The sequence below is a fragment of the Lycium barbarum genome, chromosome 4, assembly GCF_019175385.1.
Source record: "Lycium barbarum isolate Lr01 chromosome 4, ASM1917538v2, whole genome shotgun sequence".
In the NCBI taxonomy this organism is placed as follows: Eukaryota; Viridiplantae; Streptophyta; class Magnoliopsida; order Solanales; family Solanaceae; genus Lycium; species Lycium barbarum.
The window spans coordinates 127027956-127049024 of NC_083340.1; the positions used below are offsets into that span (position 1 = coordinate 127027956).

The window sequence follows — 21069 nt, forward strand, 5'->3', positions numbered from 1 at the left end:
CGACACACTTATATCAGAAGACTGATATCAAAATGCTTATATCAAGACACTTATATCAAAATACTTATATCAGAATACTTATATCAAAATACGTATATCAGAATACTTGTACCAAAATACTTATATCAAAATACTTATATCAAATACCTATATCAAGGGATGAACTAGGATCACAAGCTCAGGTCAAGAAGTGAATTAGAATCATAATCAGACTCAGCATCACAGAACAGAGTTACCCCAAGGCAGCATATCACATTATACCTTACTTGGCTCTAGGACATGCCAAAGAAAGAAAGGGTAAGCCTTACATACCTGCGCCGTGACCAACTAGTTACGCTTGTGCCTCCAACTTGTTAATCTACATTCAAGAGGATTCATCCATTCATTAGATTCGTTGTCACATACTTGCCCTAATCTTTTCAAACACATTCTCTTATATTCTGCCGGAATTTCGGCAGCATCTCCCCTGTAAATGTACCAACCCCGAGAATATGGCTCGGCCCAATTCAACAATAACCCAACCAACAACCAAGCTATGGCATCAATAATCAATTCAAGAATACATTCTAACATTAGTAACTCTTTTCTACATAGTTCATCAACATACCATTCACTAGATGTCTCAAGCTAATTCCAATGCTCATACATTCATTACTAACTCAAGAGCAACCAAACACCATTCAAAAGCATTTTATACCATTCTACAACATATACAAATTTTCCACCAAGACCACAATCCATCCGAAACCCCCAAATTTTTAGCATATACTTTCACAACACATTTTCATCTTCCAAATTCATAAACCACATTAGCAACTAGCATGTTAACTACATCATTTGCACAAATACAAGAAATGACACTATAATCTCATTAGCTTCCAAATCAGTCCATAATCATTCCAACATCAATTTAAACCACCAAGTTCCCATTCCCATCATAAAATACATATCAACAACAATCAAATTGCTACATAGAAATTTATTCATTTTTCCTACACAACACACATACCACACGGCCAAGACTCCAACACCTATAACCTAATGAGTTTCATCCACTTTCATTGTAAACATAGAACTTACAACAACTAAAACACCAAACAAAATAATTACACCATTATTCCTACATACCACATGCATGCACGGCCAACACCCAATTTCCATGCTTTCATGAATTTCATCCATTCCTATATACAACAACATACACAAGCCTCCTATAACATACAAAAGAACATAAATTCTTACCTTTTCCTCCCAACTTCTTTACTCAACCAAAGTGCGGAAAACAATGAAATGGATGGCCTATCTTCTGAAACAATTACACCACGTTGTAGAGGGCCCTTGAATTAGTAGGAATACATAAAGAAAATGATTTTTGGAATTAAAATTGAAGACTTGGATTTCCATGGTCATGGCCGAAACCATGGCCTTCTTGCTCTCTTATTTCTTTCTTGAATTGTCTAGAATGCAAGTGATAGATTTTTGTCTTCTTTTTCAAGACTTTAGTCCTATATATACATATAGTTTTAGTGGCATGTGAGGGGCACATGCCCCTCTCTAGAATTTTCTTGAAATTCCAAAAAAAGAAGACTAATTTGTCATCCTTTTTAATTCTTTTTCTTTTTCATTTCATATATATATATTTTTTGTCACATGGCCAATATGGCCCTTTTTAAATTCTCATGAACCTCTTGGTGAAATTCCCGTTTTGCCCCTATTCTTTCCGCAATATTTTCATAAGCCATTTTGCGAATTTCTCTTCTTGCCCTTAGCCTATTACCATATTTCCATACTAATAATAGTCACAAATAATTTTCATGACAACTTGTGCATTAATATAACTTTTGAAAATGGTTTCGCCCTTAACTTTCCACGATGACTTTAGAATTTCCAAACGTACAATATACGGGCTATAACAAGGCTGTACAAAAAAGACTCCACTAAACACAGCTCCACCAACATAGCCACATCCTAGGACATATATAAACCAAGGCTCTGATACTAAGCTTGTCACACCCCAAACCCGACCCTGGGCATAATAGGCATCCGATGCTATGAACAACACTGAAAGCACCTTATTGTAAACAATGAACGCCTAATTTTTTCTGTTAAACAACAATCTTAACAAATATGAAACAAGACATTTATCATTGAATGAAAGCATAACCATTCATAGAGATAATTCAGCGAAAGTCAAATCAAATACTTAGTTAATAAACGTGGAAAAATACCTCAACGAGTAATACGAGACTCCAACACACTACCCACAATCTGACAACTATCTATGGAGCTTCTAAATAATGAATAAATGTCTAACTCATTGGGACGCAGCCCGAAAACTAAAATACGAAAAGTAAAGATAGATTGGTGCCCCACGAAAAATCATGTGCGCTCACCGAATGGTCTGAAAAGCAGAAAATCTCCTAAGTCGTAGGCGTATCACGAACTCGCTCTTCTACGTTACCTGACACACCATCAAAAACAACAATGGTATGCCCGAGTACTGGGTACTCAGTGAATGTGTAAGGGTCAATAGTTAATAAAACCAAAGTAAGGTAGTAAAATCAATAAAACGATATCAAAAGAAACAGTTCGAACTCCAGAGAATAAGTAAGCCAGTAAACTAGGGAAATCACCAATAAGAGTCAACATACAAGAATATATCAAGTTCCACTTATGTTACCGTTCACATCATTATGTGTTTCATTTACGAACTCAAGGTTTCCTCAAACCACTCGCAGGCAACCAAAATACGAAACAAGCCATTTACAGGCAAATCAATCAATCGATACTCCGGGCTAGGAAACCACGGAGGCTAATCATCCTCTGGACTAGCATAGCAATAGGTGCATCGGACTACAAGCCTCGGAGGTCAATCATCCTCTAGACTGACACAACAAGAATCGTATCGATACGTTAGGATCCATAGCAGCTAATCATCCTCTGGAATAGCACAACTTTCCTATATAGGCCCAAACACAAACAATCACAATCCTGGCATATAACCAAATCATCAATCATGGCTTATAGTCGAATTCACTTCTCAGACCATCTTCTCACACTAGAGGTATTTCATGACACATTCCGTTTAGAAATCAAGTTCAAATCATCTATTCAACTTCACAACACATTTGAAACTTCAGTCTTTCAGAAATAAAATTCAATCATCCTATAACAGGCAAAACGTGTTCAATCGAAGAGTTTCATTCATTTAAGGTTCGATGTGGGCTTAACCCTACACGCGCATGACCTTGTTCAATTATCATCTTTTAGTTTGAAAACCAGTTCAACAAAGAACAACCACCAAACTAGGGTTTTAACTTATGCAAACAATCAAGGAAGGATTCTCAAATACAAATCAAGCTTTCACAATATAAACGTAATTCAAAAGCAAACATACTTGAAAAGATGATTTTTGAAATATAGACATACTTCAAGGAAGATTTGGGAAATCTAGACATACCTCAAATCCCGCTCAAATGTACTTCCCAAGGTTCAATAATCACACTACAATTTTAGATGAGAAAGATTAGAACTTTAATAGCTTCTTTAAGTTTTCTTGGAGATTTCGAAAATTAGGGTTTTTATAAGCCTTAGGTCTTGTTCTTGAATCTTATGGAAATCATTGGTGTATTCTAACCTCTTTGTTTACTCTATACTAGTTCAAACATCAATAATAATCTCATAAAATCAAAAGTTTTACCTTTTGATGGAATCCCACAAGCCCCTTCTCTTCTTCTTTCTTGTAGTTTTCAAGAATCTAGGGTTTGAAAAGATGAACTAGTGTTTAAGAGTAGTGATTTAATGCTGGATTGATGTAGTAATGATAGGAATTGATCAAGAACTTACCTTATATGTTTTGGGGAAGCCTCAGGATTATTTTCCCTCCAAAAGTTGGCAAAGTATGAAGTGGGATTGAAAATTTTAAGAAAATCACGTTCTTATACAAAAATCTCACGCTTGAGTATGCTAAGGTGAGTTTGCGGTCGCATCTCGGACTTGCGGCCGCATCCTAGCCGCATTTCGGATGAAAATTCACTCGAGAAACATTCCAAAATTTGGCCAAGATGCGACCTAGATGCGACATCGCATCTCGAGTTTGCGGCCGCATCCTAGGTCGCATCTCAGATGGCGCCTCAGACAGGCTTCAGTAAATCGGGCATAAGCTTTTACTCACAAATCCGCTCAAGTCCACTTTATATCGTTAGAAATCTATTTCAAAGATAAACAACTTTTGTCAAGGAAGTGTTCCCAAATTCACAAATTCACAAAAATTCCCCAGAAGTCATACCTACCGAAACTTAGACGAGTTTAAGAGCCCTTATGGACTTCACTATTTGGTTTGACTTCAAAACGACCTATTTTCCACCAGAATTCATCCCGAATTGATTCATATAGCTAATACATCATCTTAATACTAGTTTTTACACATTTACACCTAACTTAGATTTTACAGGATGTTACATTACCAACCTAAGTATTCCATCCAAAATCCATACCCTAAAGCATCCACAATTTCTCCAATAATCACTAGTTGTACATATGATTTACTAACAGAAGTCTAACCAAAAGAAGCCATAACCTACCTGTAATGCCGAACAGGAGCCACAAACCGTCAACCTTAGCCTTGCCCTTTCTTTGCGCCTTTAAATACTCGAAGTCTAACCTTATTTGAATTCTACATTAAAAATCAAGAAGTACAATACCCATATTGCTATAATTCTAATTTAGGTCCAATTCTAACTATGGAGAAAGCGGGAAACGGGCCTACAAGGGTAAAACGGGTATTCTAAAAATGAAATATGCAATTCAACATTCTAGGAGTTCAATCCTACTAACCAATTGCTAAAATAACTCAACAATGGGTTAATTTTGTTATTCAAGTGAAAACCCCCAAATTGGGTATAAACCCTAACTCTCCAACATTTCAGTTTCATCAATCATAAATGGAAGGTTCAAGCCTATTAGCTATTAAATCATCATATCCTATGATGAGATTAGTCAAAACCACCAACAATCCCATTTAGAAAGACTAAAACTCATTTTATGAAATATACATAAAAACCCATCTTTCTTCTTAAGTTCTATGGAGATTCAAGCTTAAGGAAAGATAAAGGAATGAATTTAAGGTTAAGAGACTCACCCACCATAGAAAGCAGCCAAAAATTCTCCAAATCGCCTCAAATGATGCTTAGAAGAAATAATATTTGGGATGGGAAATGGAAGGGTTTTAACTAAGCTTTAAACAATATTCTGGTCTCGTGATCCACTACAGCGGTTGGCCTTCCACTGCAACAGCCTCGCTACAGCGAGGTTGGGCCCGCTACGACAGCCAACCTCTAAATCAGGCAGCCGCTATGGCGACTCCTTTTCTGCTATCGCGAGTCCACTACAACGAATATCCGTCCGCTGTGGCGACTTGCCACAAACTCCCCATAATTAATATCAATTCCTTTCACTTCACAAGTCAATAACTAATAACTGAGAGATACAGGTTCACAACCATAAATGTGTCACTAAGTATTCATATCAGAGTATCTAAAAGATGAGAATGAGTACACTGCATAATATCAATGAATGATGACAACATATTAAATCAATCGTGCCACACATGGACACATATCACCATAACAATCTCAATATCATAGCTTTTCTTTCCTTCCTAACAACATAAACACATGATAAAATACGATCTCCAAGTCATAAGGTAAATCACTAAGCAATAAGTCTGGAATCACTGATGTGGCTACAAGCCAATAAATCACAACAAGGCAATAACTCAATAGAACAGAACAAGGCGACAATCCATAGTCAACAACAATACCAACCCAAGTATTCCATCCCGTCTCCATACCCGAAGGCGTACATGCTTTTTCCAACAATCACTAAATCTACATATGATTCGCTAACCGAAGTCTAACTAAAAGGTAAGCCATAACGTACCTGTAATGCCGAACAAGAGCTACGAACTGTCAACCTTAGCCTTGCCCTTTCTTTGCGCCTCCAAATACTCGAAGTCTAACCATATTTGAATTCTACATTAGAAATCAAGAAGAACAATACCCATATTGCTATACTTCTAATTTAGGTCCAATTCTAACCATGGAGAAAGGGGGAAATGGGCCTACAAGGTTAAAACGGGTATTTCAAAGGTGAAATATGTGATTCAACATTCTAGGAGTTCAATCCTACTAACCAATTGCTTAAATAACTCTAGAATAGGTCGATTTCGTTATTCAGGTGAAAATCCCCAAATTGGGTATAAACCCTAACTCTCCAACATTCAATATTGTCAATCATAAATGGAAGGTTTAAGCCTATTAGCTATTAAATCTTCATCTCCTATGATTATATTAGTCAAAACCACCAACAAATCCTAGTTAGAAAGATTAAAACTCATTTTATGAAATCTACATCAAAACCCATCTTTGCTCTTAAGTTTTATGGAGATTCTAGCATGGATTCAAACTTAAGGAAAGATAAATAAATGGATTTACGGTTAAGAGACTTACCCATCATAGAAAGCAGCCAAAAAATCTCCACATCCCCTCAAATGATGCTTATGAGAAATAATATTTAGAATGGGGGAATGTTTTCAACTAAGCTTTAAATAATATTCTCATCTCGTCATCCACTGCAACGGGCGCGCTACAGCGAGGTTCAGCCCGCTACGGCGGCCAACCTCTAACTCACACAGCCGTTATGATGACTCTCTTTCTGCTATGGCGAGTCCGCCATAGTAGATATCCATCCGCTGTGGCAACTCGCCACAAACTCCCCATAATACGGTGGTTGGTCCCTCGCTATAGCGGGACCGCTACCGTGAGTCTGGTGCCGCTACAGTGGATGCCAGACACCAGAAAAATCCTAGTTTTTCACAAGTCTCAACGCGTAATCCGAATATCACCTGAGGCCCCACATATACAAAATAGACATGCATACACACATAAAAATGCGATATGAACTCACCCATGGCCTCGGGATTCCCAACGGAAGTCTATTTGACCAAGTCAACCCCCAATGGCCTAAAGCCGACTTTCCAACCCAAGTCCCAAAATACTCCCAAGTGCCTTGGGAACCGAACCGAGTATCCCACCAAGTCACCAACGACCATCCGAACCTCTCGGAATAGATGGAATTTCGAAAATGATCTGTTTACCCAAAAGTCAACTTTGAGTCAAACATTTTTCACTTAAAGGCTCAAATTTCTAAAAGTCACGCTAAAACTCTCTCGATGACCTCAGGAACTGTGTCACCCATCCCTGCTGGTCAAACTCGAGTTAATAAGGCTCAGGAAAGGGTCAACGAGGGTAAAAGGGTCAAAAACGCTATAACGACCGAACGGGTCGTTACATTTGACACTTAAATTAATGCTAGTTCCTATTACACACTCCAAGATCAAAGAAAGTGTGACTATTAACCCTTTAAAACTAACTACCCAAAATTATATAATATGTGAACAACGCGCTCGGTGACTTGGCAGAAACAACCAATGAAAAAGAGCCATGTGGCCTTTAAGTCCAGCTAATTCAAAACAAAAAAGCAAAAAAGAAATAAATATTCCCAAGACCCCTGGTCATTGTCTTCCCAACTCCCATCGATGCCTCCTGATAAGTTGGTATTTTGTCCACTTATCTCTTCTTTAATATTAGAGATTTTTGCTATGTTTAATTGAGAAAATAGTGCATTTACTGTGATTTACTCCTGTTTTACAGGTTTATGTGATTTACAAGTGATTGAGAAAGAAATCAAGTGAAAACAAGTCAGTAGAGGCCAAATTGAAGAAAATGAAAAAATGGCTAAAAGTGCAAAAACGGCCAGATCTGCAAAATTGGAAAATTAGGGGCTGTTTTGGTCATTTCTTGATTTCAGAAGATTGGGAATCCATAAAAGCAAGACTTGGGGGAAAATATTTCATTTTTGGCTTTTTTTCACAAGACTTTTGGAAGCTAGGATTCTTCAACCAACACTTCGGAAGAGAAGATTGGAGCACTTTAATGAGCAAACTCTTAACTCTTTCTTCAATTCCTTATTATGTATTGAATATTTAAGTGGGTTGTATTTTATTCTTTCACTTGCATCTTGTTTATGAGAATATCCATTATCAAGTGTTGAATTAAATCTCTTGTTTTGCTTATGTATTGAACAATTTTTATTTCTAATGATGTGGGTTAATGTTTCTCTATTTATTCTTCAAGATTTCTTGTCTCTTAATGGTAGCAAACATTAATTGTGCCTAGTTACCTTTACTTTGCTTGGAAAAGAGAGTTAAGGGTTAGGAAAAGTGTAAATAGCAAGGATTTGGGGCTTTAAACCTCATCTAATAACTTAAACTCAGAAGAGGATAGTTAACTTGAGGTTAAATTGATTGTTCTTAATATGACACTCTAAGGCTTGGAAAAGCTTAGAGTGAAATTCATTGATTTGGTTGGAAGACTTTCAATGAGATTTTAATCATTATCAATTAACATAAACTCGCTCTTAGTTGTAAAATTGTAAAATACATTGGATCATTACTTGAAAGTAATTTCCCTTGTATCCATGCTTGCGGCCATAGATCATTTTACTCAGTTTTTAGATTAGTTTATATTTTCGCATTAGTTATAATTTTCTCAAAATCAATATCGAAAAAGTGTTTGGCTTAGCTTAGTTGGTGATAATTCCTTACTTGTTTAAATTGCCTTTCTATTATTCCTTGTGGATTCGACCTCAACTCACAGTTGGGTAAATTATATTGTGACGACCACAACACTTTCTCTTTGAGGAGTGGATTCAGACGTTATCAATTTTGGTGTTGTTGCCGGAGGAACAATTTGGAGTATTTGAGTTAGTTTGGGATTTAAGTATACTTGCTTTGGTCCAAACTTATGAATATTTTGTGTAGTTATTTTCTTTGTTTTTTTTTTTTTATAGTTTTTGTAAATGGCATCATATAATGAAAATTGGTCTGATGGTAGTTGTTCATACTTTGATGACCCTTGTCCTTATTGTGGAGGACCACACTCATGGCAAAATTATTTGAATTCTCTCGGGGACGGATTGTACGCACAATCTCAAACCTATGAGTGGAGTATTTGTGATAGGGGTGGTGGTCAAAATGGTCATTGGGATAATTGTGCTTATTTGTCATTCCCTTCCCCGAACCCCACTATGACGATTCTACTTTTGATTTTGATGATGATAGGGCTATGGAAGTGGAAGAAGTCTCAAATGCGCAAAATGAGAGGATAATGCTCATGTTGGAGACCATTCTTGAAAAAGAAGAAAAGTTGAACTTAGCACTTGAGGACTTGAGGCAAGCAATTAATTGCAATGACAAAGCTATTCACACCTTGGAGGATCAAATGAAATTATTAGTTGAGGCTCATAATGCTCACTAACTTGAGGATGTTGAAAGTAGTCAAGAAAGTGCCGAGCACACGGATTTCTCAATGGGCGGATTTTTACAAGTTTTGAACGACTCTCACCATGATGAGGAACTTGACAAAGTGGAAATTGTGAGCCAACATTGGCTTATGAATCAAGCTCAACAACTTGGAGTCTATGGGGATCACCGTGAAGGCATTTCATGGATGATTAAAGAATTTCTAAAAATTCATGTTGAGCAAAGTCAAGAAGTGGAGCTACTTGAAATTGCTATCCGAAAATAGAAGGCTGAATTGAATGCAAAAATTAAGGCATGTGATGCTCAATGTCAAAAGGCCATGGATATTAGTTTTGAATTGGTTTCCAATGAAGAAGGGGTCAAGATTGATTTTGAAGAGTTAAATGGTGGATTGCCAACCAACCGACCCAAAAGTAGTGAATGATGCCGAAGATGAAGAAATGATACTAGAGTTGCATAAAAAGGTTCACAAAATAATTTCTGAGGACTCTAGTTCATTTGTGGGTGAGGATGTCAAAATTCATGCAAGTTTGAAATTTGAGCGTATTGGACCGCATTCTAACCATTTTTCAACATTATATTTGGTTGGTGAAATGGAAGTTGAACTAACCGAGCCTATGAAAGATTTTGAAGATGAAGATCAAAGCGTTTTTATTTTGAAGTTTGCTATGCCAATAAGACAAAATGGTATACCTCACTTACGGGCCAAGAAGGGCAAAAAATGCGACACCCGAGAGTTGGCCTCTTTGCTTTTCTACCACCACCCCATGAGCGTCATCATAATCTTGATTCAAAGTTGGGGCAACAATTCACATCCTCCAAATGGAAGGAAAAAAGGTAAGGTTGACATACGTCATGCTACGACCTTAAATGCGGCACTTTATGGGAGGTAACCCATATTTTCTTAGTTTTTAGTTCAATTACGAAATTTTTTATTTTAGATAATTTTCTCTTATTATTTCTTGTCATTCTATCAAGTTTCAAAAATTTTGGAATTGATATGGACAGATTTGAGGTGTTGGAGTGGCTTAAAAAAAAAATAGTGCACAAAACTGCTTAAGGTCACTCTCTGATATGTGCAGCCAACACTTATTTTTGGTTTTTAAGGTTTGTTATTCATTTAGGGTCCAAGTAAGTTTTAGGCTTAGGTTTTCTAAAGCCCTCTCACAACTGAAAACCTTTACCCCTCTGTTTCCATTCACACAAAACTCCCTGCCCATTTAGTTTATTTTCCCCTTGCTTTAAAATAACACACTCAACACCAAGCACACAAACACATACAAAAACGCACAGAAAGGGACAAAAGAACAGCAGCTCTACGCAAACAGCCACCAACCAAACGATTTTTTTTTTCCTTTTGCTGCTGCCTCATTTTCGCTCCAGGTATGATCTTTCACTTTGATCTTTCATGGTTACATACTTGTTCTCCTCTTCATTTTTGGTATGACATTCATGGATTGTAGAAGTTGAACTTGTTTTTTACCATGAATTTCATATTTGAGCCGAAAATGTGGGGCTAGATTCTTGTTTGATTTTGAAATTTTGTGTGGGAATTTGCGGAGGTTGGTTGAATGATTTGTATGGGATGCTTTAACTAAAAATTGGGGAAGTCTTGAGTACTCAATGTTCATCATTTTCATGAAGCTTAGAAGTACCCACAACATGTTTGTTGATTTGCTTGAATGAGATTTTGGTGGGTCTTGAACAAATGAACAATTTAAGTTGGGAGAAGCTTTATTTTGATAGATATTTTTGTGATGGGATGTGATATGTCATGATGGATGATAATTTTGTAGATTGATTTTATTTTGGTAATTTTTTTTTTCATATTAGTATGATTTTTTTTTTTTTTTTTAATCACTAGCATCTTTATTTTTTTGTATTTTAGATGTAGGAATGATGTTGGAATGTGATTTTTGCTCCTTGGCCAATTATGGCTTGCTTGGTAAACACATTTAAACCTTGACATATGAATTCTTGATTTTTGAAAAAGAAAAAACGATTGAAGGAAGGATTCTTGTTGTGACTTTTAGACTCAATTTTTGGCTATTACTTTCTCTAATTAGGGTGTGTTCGGTATGGAGGAAAATGTTTTCCTAGAAAATAAGTGAATTTCCATTTATTTTCTCATGCTCGTTTGGGTAGTGGAAAATAAGTGAATTTCTTACTTATTTTCTCATGTTCGTTTGATTGATAGAAAACGTTTTCCGGAAAATACTCATCCAAACCTTACCAACTCCAACCCAATCCCATACCCCCAACCCCACTCCCACCCACCCACCTACGCCCCTACCCCCTCCAAAAAAAAAATCTTTTGATTTTTTTTTGTTTCTTGCACCTCACCAACCCCAACCCTCACCCCCACCCCTATGCCCCCACCCCCTTCATTTTTTTTATTTTTTGCACCCCCACACCACTCCCGTAACCCACCCACAATTTTTTTTTTGAAGTTTTTAATTTTTTTTCTCTAAATTTTCTACACAACCACATCCCCCATCACCTCCCTCTCCCCCCTTGCATGGAACCCATACCACACCAACACCCCCTTCCCCAACCCTAACTTTTTTTTTTGAAGTTTTTTATTGTCTTTTGAGGGTTTCTACACCCCCAGACACCCCCTACCCAAAAAAAAACTTTTCATCACACACCCCCACGCCCACGCCTCCCCCCCACCCAAAACAAATACCCCATCACCCCTTCCAAAAGTTTTAATTTTTAACCACACAAACATTCAAAAATAATTTTGGGGTAGGGTGAGGGGGTGAGATAGGGTGTGGGTTGGGGTGGGGTGCTAAACTTTTTTTTTCCAAAAAAAATAATTTTTTTGCGGGGAGGAGGGGAATAGGGTGCGGCGTTTGGGTGGGGCGGTGCAAAAAATCAAAAATAATGTCAAAACTTTTTTTCCAAAAAAAAATTATTTTTGAGCGGGGGGGTGGGGTGGAGGTGGGGTGGTGGGGTGGGAGTGGTTGGGGTTTGGTGGTGGTAGGGTGGTTGGTGAAATGAACTTGTGAACTTGTTTTCCCTACTTTTATTAGAGAAGTCATTTTCTAAGTTACACTTGGTTTGGAGAATGATGCTAGACCTTAAATTTCCTACCCTTGCATATTTTACCTAGTCAACCCCTTTTGAGCCTTTAACCTTTTCTTTGGCAATCATGTTACTAGCTTTAACATTTTGTTCTTTATTGATCTATTTTTTGACATCCACCTCCCTAAGTGCTTTGAAAGTGTAAACATAGGCTAAAATCCTAAGTTTTGAGGTGACGGTTGGAAAAGTTGTGATGTGGAAGTTGCTTAAAGGTGAAAGGGTAAAAACCAAAAATAGAGAGAAAAAAAAAATAGTGGAACCTTCCTTGGTTTTTGAAGAAAAAAAAAAGTAAGAAAGATGAAAAAGGAAGAAAAATAAGGAGTTGTGAATAAAGGGAAGACTAGTTGGTGAAATGAAAAATGAAGAAATGGTGGAAAAGTTTTAAAGGAAGTGTGCTTTGATTGTTGAAAATTGTAGTGCTTAGGGAGGTTTTTGAGTCACTATTTCCAAATTATGCCCCTACCTTAACCAAAAGCCTACATTACAACCCTTTAAGTCCTAATTGATTTTGAACCAAGTTTGTCTATATTAGTGGAGATATACATGAAGGGCAAGCTTATGGTACTACTTGTGCATTTGAACATCTTTGTGAGAGAAGAGAGATAATTCTTTCCATTTGATATCCCATTTGTATTTTGAATTGTATTTTGTGAGTTTGGGATTCTCTCTAGATTGTGAGGGCACATGGGGATTTGAGTTGTGAATGTGTTCTATTTTCCAATTGGGAGGAATGAACAAAAGAAAGGTGTTTGTGATAATGAGACAAATTTTAAAGCTTTAGTGTCATGTCTTGATTGCTACTTTGATTAACTTGGTGTTTAATCACTTGAAATGAAATGAAAATTTTTGAGAAGTTGTTGGTGATTCATATGTCTTGGGTTAATTGTTGGTACCAATCAAAGTCATGTGTTTGTGCTTAAAGTGAACTTTTTGATTTGGTATGATGTTGGTGCACTACTGAGTTGGTTCCTTTGAAAGAAATTGTAAGTTTTGATTGTTTGAGGACAAATAATAATTTAAGTTTGGGGATTTAATAAGTTGGTATTTTACCCACTTATCTCTTCTTTAATCTAAGATTTTTGCTATGCTTAATTGAAAAGATAATGCATTTAGTGTGGTTTACTCTTGCTTTACAGCTTTATGTGATTTACAAGTGATTAGGAAAGAAATCAAGTGAAAACAAGTCAAAAGAGGTCAAATTGAAGAAAACGAAAAAAATGGTTAAAAGTGCAAAAACGGCCAGATCTGCAAAATTGGAAAATTAGGGGCTGTTTTTGTCATTTCTTGATTTGAGAAGATTGGGAATCCATAAAAGCAAGACTTGGGGGAAAATATTTCATCTTTGGCCATTTTCACAAGACTTTTGGAAGGTAGGGTTCTTCAACCAACACTTTGGAAGAGAAGATTGGAGCATTTTAATGAGCAAACTCTTAACCCTTTCTTCAATTCTTTGTTATGTATTGACTATTTAAGTGTGTTGTACTTTATTCTCTCATTTGTATCTTGTTTATAAAAATATTCATTATCAATTGTTGAATTAAATCTCTTGTTTTGCTTATGTACTGAACAATTTTTATTTCTAATGATGTGGGTTAATGCTTTTCTATTTATTCTTCAAGATTTCATGTCTCTTAATGGTTGCAAACATTAATTATGCCTAGTTACCTTTACTTTGATTGGAAAAGAGAGTTAAGGGTTAGGAAAAGAGTAAATAACAAGGATTTGGGGCTTTAAATCTCATCTAATAACTTGAGTTCGGAAGAGGATAGTTAACTTGAGGTTAGATTGATTGTGCTTAATATCACACTCTAAGGCTTAGAAAAGCTTAGAGTGAAATTCATTGATTTGGTTGGAAGACTTTCAATGAGATTTTAGAAATCATAATCTATTAACATAAACTAACTCTTAATTATGTAAAACTGTAAAATACATTGAATCGTTACTTGAGAGTAATTTTCCTTGTATCATGCTTGTGGCCATTGATCATTTACCCGCTTTTTAGATTAGTTTATATTTTCACATTAGTTGTAATTTTCTCAAAATCAATATCGAAAAAGTGTTTGGCTTAGCTTAGTTGGTGATAATTAATTCCTTACTTGTTTAAATCGCCTTTATATTGATCCCTATGAATTCGACCTCGACTCATAATTGGATAAATTATATTACAACGACCGTGTACACTTTCTCTTTAAGGAATGAATTTAGACGTCATCACATCCTCCTGCCCCAACCAACCTTGCCATTAAACTAAAACCTAGATTTCTTCTACTATCAAAGTGACCTGCACTTTATGTATAAGCAACCAGTCCATTAATAATTTAGAAAAAAAACCTTAATCTTAATTGTGGTTTTGATACTTTTTAAGTTTTGTGTAATTTTAGCAATCTGTTCTACGGAAGATGGATTTTCAACTAAAAGTTCAAATCTTAATTCAGAAAGCCTCCATCATTCTACAACCTGAATAAGCCCAGAACCACCACACCAGTCCCTTTTCCTCATCACCTTCACCATCCACAAAAATACCTATTTTTGCTCCATCACCATTGGCCTCGCCACCATTCTACACCACTTCAGCCCGTTTTTACAGCTCTAACTGTCTTCCTAACGCCATTTCTTTCAACTAAGAACATATACAGTACATGTTTCCCTCTCCCGTCAGAGTTTTATTCTTTATGGTGGTTTAATGGTGGACAGATCTAAGAAGAAGAGGCGGCAGTGGTGGTGGTGGCGGGAAAAAGAAAGTTTTTTTTTTTTTTTTTTTTTTGTCTTTGAAATAACTGGAAAATAATAATACCTCCAACCCAAAAAATTGTCTTAATTTAACTTGACATGAAATTCAAGAAATAAAGAAAGACTTTTGAAATGTGTGATCTAAAACAAGTTTTACGTATTTGTGTGGTTGTAAAACATCTCATAAAGTTAAAATGTTTTTAAATATAGAAATGTGTCGATCTTTTTGGGACAAACTAATAAGGAAAGTATGACAATCGTTTTGAGACGAGGGAGTAATAATTCAATGCTTTCATCCATACGCAAAATGATGAGTGAAAAGAACCTGTTGTGACATGTCACTAAAATGGGTTTAATAGACACTTTTTTTGATGTTTAAGTGTGAACTATCATTAGTCGAAGTGTCAAAATGAAAAATCATGACAAGTTTAAGGGGCTGCTTATGTATTTGGCCTATTTTAAATGTAATGTTTTGTTTTGATAGTTACTTAAATTTTATTGTATTATATCGTTAAGTTCATCATTATGTAACGATAAAAAGTCTCATTCCATGTAAACAATGATCTAATTTGGTCGCTTTGTCACATTTTCCTTTTTCTCATTTGCCTTATTTTATTATTTAATGTAATCTCTCCTCATTCCGCTTTGATTCCTCGGGTGGTTAGTACGGGAATGTTCAACTTATTGTATTGCCTAGAAAATCACATATTTTGGACCAATGGGTCGAAGGGAGTACTAAATTTTCAATTCTAATATTCTAATTTTACTTTAAATAATATTTTTCATATAATAATGACATGACATGTTTAAGACAGTAAATGTTAAGAAGTATTTTTAGTATTGATATATAAATTATTAGTTTACTATCTTATATAATATTCAAATTTTTTTATATATTATTAAATTTTGCACCTTATAAAATTAAGACGTAAAAATAAACGAAGAGAGTACCACAAATATTTCAGCCTAAGAGGTAAGGATGTACATGGAGGATCTCTATTGAAATATGATTCAATTTCGGATACACCTCATATATTCTAAAATCAAACACTTATACCCCTTATACTATGAAAATTCTACACTTACATCCAATGAGGAGAATCTGAAACTATGTATATTACAATATAATTAGCATAAAGATAAATTAGCATTATCTTTAGTAGTCGCAGTATCACAATATAATTTTCTGTGCTCCGATTTATGCTATTATCTGCTATTTCGTGTGCTTTCATTATCCTGTGGTATCTGTGTCGACTGCATTATTTTATTTTATATTATTGCTTTGCCATGTCGCTTTGAATTTCTTAGCCTTATCTGACTTTTTTTTATGTTTTTATGCTTTTCTTGAGCCGAGGGTCTTTCGGAAACAGCCGTCCTACCTTGGTAGGAGTAAGGTCTGCGTACACTCTACCCTCCCCAGACCCCACGATGTGGGATTTCACTGGGTTGTTGTTGTTGTTGTTGATAAATTAGCATTATAAATGTAACGACCCGGTCGGTCTTTTTGAAAACTGATGTTATGTCTTACGTGTCATCTATTCTAAAAGCTCTGTAATAATTATTTTGACTTGCTTATAAAATTTGAAGTCAAAATAGATATCATTTGGATTACTTTGGGAGAAGGTTTCATTTTGGAAATTCCAATAATTAATTATATGGATTAATTGCTCATTTTGGGAAAATGTGTCTTGATTGGCGATCTGAAGATTTCGTTAGATTTGTAAATAATATTTATGACCTGTAAGACGGAGCTAATTTTAGAGTTCTATTAGTTGGTTTTCGAGAATTAAGTCGGTTTTGGTATTTAATATGAGTATTTATGGTGAAAAGATCGTCACGGGAAGAAATAAGACTCGGATTGGAAATTTGTTGATTCCCTTAGCTTCGTATTGATGTTTATGACTTGCGGGATGGGTGACGCGGTTCCCTAAGCTTTCGGGTGAGTCTTGGGTAAGGAAATGGATATTCTAGATATCCTTAGGTTAAAAAATGAGAATGGTTGACCAAAGTCAACACCAGGGTTAAATGAGTTTTTTCCAAAGTTTCGTCGATTCCATTAGGTTCAAAAGGTGATTTATGACTTAGTCTTGAGTCTGCGAGTCCTCCATTGGCGTAGCATCGGTAGCAGCTTTGGGGCTCCTTGCTGCCATTCTCTTAAAAGACATTTTCTAAAATACACAATTCGCTCGAGTTAGAAGAATTCCTGAAAGTACTGCTCTAACTGCACGATCTAGAATATGAAAGAAGTGAGACAATCCTAGATGTCTTGGTGCTCAACTGTTTACATGGGTGGCGCGGACACACACATAAAATTAATCCCACTGGACACGGCTTCATAGAATCCCTAGAACTCTTAAACATAGGGTCTGATACCAAGCTTTGTCATGCCCCGAACCATGGCCTGGGTGTAACACGACACTCGATGCCTGACTGCATGTGACCTAGCGAACCAACTGGCTGGCTGGATCAACATGTGACATCAAAACATACTGAATGCGGAAATAACTCTAACACATGCTGATCTACTAAAAGGCTGACTAAAATATCATATATGCGGAAATACTGAATAAGACTGAGAGTTTGAATAAGTAGCTGACAAGGCTAACACAAAATCCTGCTAAACATCTGACTAACTGCAACTATAGTCTATGAAGCCTCTAAAGAGTACCGAAATACTGACTGTCACCGGGACAAGCCCCCGGAATACCTCACTAACTGAAAATACTATAAAGACTGTAAATAAATGATAAGGCCCTAAAAGATCTGGGGCTCACCAATCAATTGATACTGGAGATCCTTGTGAGCAGATGCGTCGTCCTGTAAATCGTTACCTGCATCATGAGATGCAAGCCCCAGGAAAAAAGGGACGTCAACACATTTGAATTGCACTGCTATGTAAAGCAACTGAAAGAAAGAACTGTAAGTGGGGTGCTCGGGGAAGGGCAACCCAAATCAATAAACATGTAAAGAGTGCTGAAACTGATATCTGATAGTTGATAACTGAAATGAACAAAAGAAGTAAAGATATGGATACTCCCTGTTCTGAATAGAGAATCACCTATTTAACTGAAGATCATGGTCTATGGCCTTAGGCCAATATATTTGTGCATACATAATCTATGGCCTTGTGCCCAAGTATAAGGATGCAAAATTGCCTTGTGCCTAAGTATAAGCATGCTAAATCTTTGGTCTTATGCCTAAGTATAAGCATGCTAAATCTGTGGCCTTGTGCATAAGTATAAGCATGCAAAATTTGTGGCCTTTTGCCCATTTAAAAATATTCAACATTCGACAATTTATATCAAGGAACTGAGGATCATGCTGTAATGCATAACTCTGGAATACTGAAACATGTATTCATGAACTGATTATGAGGCCTGAAGCTTTACTATTTATAAAAATGCTGAGTATATTATAGGCTGAGCCTCATGGGTATCAAACACAAGCCTGATTACCTACTGAGCTCACAACATTCGGAATGAAAGTCATGAACGAATTACGAAACTAGAGAATAGAAGTTCTGCAACTATTCAAGGAACTAAGCTTAACTATATTTCTGAGGCAATTAGCAACGTTGTAAAAGAACGTGGCGTAGGGAGAATCATTAACATTCCCAAACATAGAGAGTTAGCCTCACATACCTTAATTACTGTTACACCCCATATTTTTGCACGTTAAAGTCACATCATGAGTTAGTCAACGCAAGTTCAATAGAAATTATCTTGAGGTTAAAAAGGATTAGCTTATTAATAGAAATGGTTATAAGAGTCTATAAATAAGATTAGTTAGTGGCGGAAGTTTTGGAGGGTGAATGAATCAAAGAAGGAGGAGTTTCGTCAAAAGTCGGCAAGTTGGGATTACGTTAACTTGTACTTTTGGGTGAGATTAGAAGTGCTTCACATGCTAATAAATTAATGATATGAAGTACTTGAATCGTATAATGGTCACTTTTTAAGTTTGGAAGTCAAACGAGTTGTAATATGACAGTCGACAAAGGGCGTCGCAAGTTAAGTTTGTAAATTTCACTGAAATTTGGGTCAGATGTTGAAGAGCTTTTTATCAATCTACTTGGAGTTACGAGGTGATCCACCTACCAAATTTAAGGTCTACAAGTCTAGTTTCCATTGCATTTAATCGTTTGTCGATACAACGTTGGAGTAGATAGAAATTCGCATTTCCGTCCAGGGACACAAACTGTTGCGGGAACAGTGTGCGAAGTCGGCAGCTTTATATTTATCCAAGTATATATAGATGCCTTGGTAGAATTTTTCTCCATTTCTTCACCTTGAAATACCATAGAAACCCTAGGAAGACCTCTCTAATAATATTCCATCAATCACAAACACACCTAAGGTAAATCAAACAACCTCAGCGTAGAGAACAACATGGCAACTCCGAAATTGTGATTTCTTCACTATTTCGCCTTTTGGAGGAAAACCTTGCTGTGAAGTAACTTGGAGTTTGAAGTGATTTTGATGATCTAAGGTGTATTTAACCTCCTCTTGATTTCTTTGAACTTCTACAAGTAATTAAACCTACGAAAATAGGGGAAAATCCCATATGAATAAGTTATGGTTAAAACTTGAAGCTTGCATGGACATGGCTAACTTGTTGAGCTATTTGTGTTGGGTTTGTTGTATTTTTTTGGAGTTATGATGGTATGGATTGAATCATGGTAGTAAGTAGAAGTAGAAAAGTAGGTTTTTGGTAGTGTTTTACAAGAAACTACACTACGATAGAGCTTACAAACTCGTGCCTGTGACTTGCTCGACAAAATGCCTAAATGAAGATTTTTATTGGCTATATGCTCAAAGTTGATCTCGAATTGTTCGTGTCCTGTAGGAAGTCAGTTGTAAAGTTTTTGAGGCTTCGAAAAATGTGTATAACTCCAATCGACGAGGTATGTAGGGCTTTTCTCTTCTTTTCTTGACTCCAATCGACGAGGTATGTAGGGCTTTTCTCTTCTTTTTTAAATGTTATCCCGTTAACTTGTGTCGATCATATCCAAGAATGAACGAGCTAATCTCTACTTCCTATATGACTTATATAAAAGAACTCTCCATGCTTCCATATTCCGTTTGGTTATCATTTGAAAGATCTTCCATTAAACATGTATCGAGGGTGCTCCAAAATGATTAGCCTTACTTCTTCTCATGAACAGTTCACATTGAAATATTTTCTCACATCCCTTATCCTTCTTGTTTATCGAGAGAAGTATACTATAATGTTCATCATGGTACTTTTCCCATTAAAGTTGAGTTGATTCCATTCCCTCATGGTGAAGGTTGTTTCCTTGATTTATATATGGCTTGTGTTGTAGTACTATCCCGCACCTCGTATCTTTCTTGTCGATTGGAAAAACATTGTTCACTATGTTATTCTTCATGTTGAAGTTGAGCTAATGGTATTTTACTCAGTTGAGACGATCTTTATCACTTATATAATCATTATTGAAGTGTATCTCCTATTCTCCAAGTGTTGTTTCTTGATTTGAAAAGATAAAGAACGTAGAGATAATAACGATAGTCGGAGAGTAACGACGATAGGTCATTACGACTCTTCTTATGATATCTCTTCTGAGTTATATATATATATATATATATATATATATATATATATATATATATATATATATATATATATATATATATATATATATATATATCGAGCCATGCTATAGTCGGTCGGGTATGGCACCTATTGTGCACACCACTGCAGTCGGCAGGTTATGATGATACCCCGGACGCGGGATGCCCCGAACGCGGGATGATATGATATATGGATCGGGCTGCACGTTCCGCAGCACTAACATATATGGATCAGGCTGCACGTTCCGCAACACTAACATTTATGGATCTGGCTGCACGTTC

The 21069-nt window shown here is 36.2% G+C and overlaps 1 long non-coding RNA gene across 1 annotated transcript; it reads left to right on the forward strand.

The window, feature by feature from the left end:
• The first annotated feature begins 10435 nt into the window (after nucleotides 1–10435).
• On the forward strand, nucleotides 10436–14079 carry LOC132636399 (uncharacterized). The gene is made up of 2 exons (XR_009581241.1): nucleotides 10436–10765; nucleotides 13606–14079. It is a non-coding gene; the product is annotated as an uncharacterized LOC132636399 (long non-coding RNA).
• The last annotated feature ends 6990 nt before the right edge of the window (nucleotides 14080–21069 follow it).